This window comes from Gorilla gorilla, chromosome 9, assembly GCF_029281585.2.
Source record: "Gorilla gorilla gorilla isolate KB3781 chromosome 9, NHGRI_mGorGor1-v2.1_pri, whole genome shotgun sequence".
NCBI lineage: Eukaryota > Metazoa > Chordata > Mammalia > Primates > Hominidae > Gorilla > Gorilla gorilla.
The window spans coordinates 94,731,389-94,734,901 of NC_073233.2; the positions used below are offsets into that span (position 1 = coordinate 94,731,389).

Consider the following 3,513-nt stretch of genomic DNA (forward strand, 5'->3'; position numbering starts at 1 on the left):
TACTTTTAAAGTCACAGGGGGTTTACAACCTGTGATATTATACATAATATGCTACATGGATGTTACTCCTAATGTCACAGGCGTGTACACCCAGTGATATTATTTGGAATATCCTAGGGAGATGTTTCTCCTAATGTCAACGGGGTTTACAACTTGTAATACTATTCATAATATCCTAGGTGGATGTTACTCCTAATGTCACAGAAGGTGTACACTCCATGATATTATTTGTTATATCCTAGCAGGATGTTATTACTAATGTCACAATGCTTGTACACCCTGTGATATTATTCGTAATATCCTAAGGGAATATTACTCCTAATATCATAGTGGGTTTACACCTTTTTGTATTATTCATAATATCCTAGAAAGTTGTTACTCCTCATGTCACAGGGCGTGTACACCCTGTGATATTATTTGTAATATCCTAGCGGGATGATACTCCTAATGTCATAGCAGGTGTACCGCCTGTGAAATTTTTTTGTAATAGTTTTGGGGGATGTTACTTTTAATGTTACGTGTGGTATACACACCGTGATATTATTCGTAATAGCCTATAGAAATGTTACTCCTAATATCACCGGGTCTCTACACCCTGTAATATTATTCATAATATCCTAGGGGAATGTTACTACTAATGTCACAGGGGGTGTACGCCCTGTGATACCATTCCTAATATTCTAGGGGATGTTACTCCTAATGTCACAGGGGGTGTACACACTGTGATATTATTCATAATATCCTAAAGGTATGTTACTACCAATGTCATAATGCTTGTACACCTTGTGATATTATTTCTAATATTCTAGAGGGATGTTACTCCTAGTGTCACAGCGGGTATACACCCTGTCATATTATTCGTAATATCCTATACCAGTGTTCCTCCTAATGTCACAGGTGGTGTGCACCTTGTGATATTATTCACAATATTCCAGAATGATGTTACTCCTCATGTTCCAGTGTGTGTACACCCTGTGATATTATTCGTAATATCCTAGGGGGACCTTACTCCTAATGTTCGAGATGGTGTAACTCCTGTGATATTACTCATAATATCCGAGGTAAATGTTACTCCTAATGTCACAGGGGATGTACACCATGTATGTACACCCCCTGTGATATTATTCATAATATTCTATGGGGATGTTGTTAATATTAGTGGTGGTGTTCACCATGTGCATACACCCCCAGTGATGTCATTCATAATATCCTAGGGAGATATAATTCCTAATATCACAGTGGGTGTACCACATGTGTGAACACCCTTGATATTATTCATAATATCCAGGGTAAATATGACTTCTAATATCACAGAGGGTGTACACCGGGGGTATTTTTCACAATATTTTAGGGAAATATGGCTTCTAATATCACAGTGGGTGTACTCCATGTGTGTACACTCTGTGATAGTATTTTTCATATCCTAGGGAGCTATTACTCTTAATATCACAGTGGGTCTTCACCCTGTGATATTATTCGTATTTGACCTTGCCGCCTTTTTTAACCCACACTACAAAAGGAATGGAACAGATAATAAAATAATGAGATTAAACTGTTCTGCCGTGCAACCACCACAGGACCCTTTTGATGTCCCTGTTTCTCAGTCCGTAGATGAAGGGGTTCAGCATGGGGGTGATCACCGTGTACATCACTGAGGCCACTGCACCCTTTCTGGGGGAAGATGACACATCTGAACTCAGGTACCCCCCAACGCCTTTTCCATAAAATAAGCAAACAACTGACAGGGGAGACCCACAGGTGGAGAAGGCTTTATACTTCCCACCTGATGATGAAACACTCAGCATGGAGGAAACAATTTTATAGTAAGAGAAAATGATCCGTGAGATAGGAAGAAAACCAAATATGGCAGCAAGGAAATACATGACTGTGTTATTGGTGAAGGTGTCACAACACACAAGGTGGGGGAGTTGAGAAGGGTCACAGAAGAAATTAAGAATTTCCACATCCTTGATGCAGGTCATTTGTAAGGCAATCAAATTGTGCAGCTGGGAGTCTAAAAGACTGAGAAAAAAAAAAAAAAACACAAAACTAGGAAGCCACAGAAACATGGGTTCATGATGGCTGAATAATATAGAGGGTGACAGATGGCTACAAACCGGTCATAGGCCACCACACTCAGGAGCATGTCTTTCTTCCATGCCTCCAAAAATGGCAAAGAGAGACATCTGAGTCAGGCAGCCTGCATAGGAGATGACTCTGCTGTGAGATTGGATGTCCACAATCATCTTGGGGACCGTGGTGGAGGTGAAACTGATGTCAGCCAAGGACAGTTTGGAGAGGAAGAAGTACATGGGGGTGTGGAGGTGGAAGTCAGAGCTGACGGCCAGGATAATGAGCAGCTTCTCCAGCACCATGACTAGGTACATGAACAGGAACAGCCCAGCGAGGGCCAGCTGCAGTTTTGGATCCTCTGAGAGTTCTAGGAGGAGGAATTTTGAGGCATCTGTTAGATTCTGTGGGTCTGTATAGTTCGGACATGTATATATATATATATTTACTGTTGCAAGATTTAATAGAGTGAAGACAGAGCTCCCATAAAAAGGGAGGGGATCCGAAGAGGGTAGCCATTGCTGGCTCGAATGCCTGGGTTTATATCCAGATCATTTTCCCTCCCACTGTGCTCTCAGGCCATAGATGATTGGCTATTTCTTTACCTCCTGTTTTTGCCTAATTAGCATTTTAGTAAGCTCTCTTATTGGTCGGGCGTGAGCTAAGTTGCAAGCCCCGTGTTTAAAGGTGGGTGTGGTCACCTTCCCACCTAGGCTTAGGGATTCTTAGTTGGCCTAGGAAATCCAGCTAGTCTTGTCTCTCAGTGCCCCCTCTCAACAGGAAAACCCAAGTACTGTTGGGGAGGTTGGCCGACTGACCACTCTAACTGCTTCTTGCTGAATTGGGGCATAGTAGGGGTTGTGCAGTTGAGATTTCCTCGGGAGGGGTGCCTTCGATGTCATTAACATCAGAGCATGTGCTAGCAGGCCGGTCCAGGGGTCCATGGTAGATCTTAGTCATGGACTGCATCTGGGGCTCCATTTGAAGAACATTTGTAGTTTTACAGCTTCGATTCTGGAAGAGACAAACTTAACAAGGAGGTTAGAGATACAGGGATTGAAATGTATGGCCTGCAGTGCAGGGGATTATTTCTTTGGCACACTTCACAGGCCCTGACCATCTGATTAATAGTTTTGAAGTGGCCTGGTCCAGTAAATAAGAATTTGGCCATCTGATGGGTGCTATCAATGCCTAAGTGAAAGATTTGGTGGAGGGTTTTAAGTAATTTTCATTGGTTAGCTGCAGGCAAAAGTATTTTTCCTTCTTCGGTGGCTAGCCATGTTGAGGGGAGGAAACTATGTCCTCCTGAGGTTCCCCATTCTATTTCTTCTTCTGAGTAGTGGGACTTGGTTTCCCCGAGGGGATTATCCAAACTAGGGGTCCTTCTTTAAGCATTTCTAATGAAGGGTCCTGCCTTGCGGTTCTTTTGGCTTCAGTATCTGC

At 42.6% G+C, this 3,513-nt stretch overlaps 1 pseudogene; it reads right to left on the minus strand.

Annotated features, from left to right (window-relative positions):
• Positions 1 to 1,547: 1,547 nt before the first annotated feature.
• On the minus strand, positions 1,548 to 2,442 carry LOC101143533 (olfactory receptor 7E24-like; annotated as a pseudogene).
• Between the last annotated feature and the right edge of the window lie 1,071 nt (positions 2,443 to 3,513).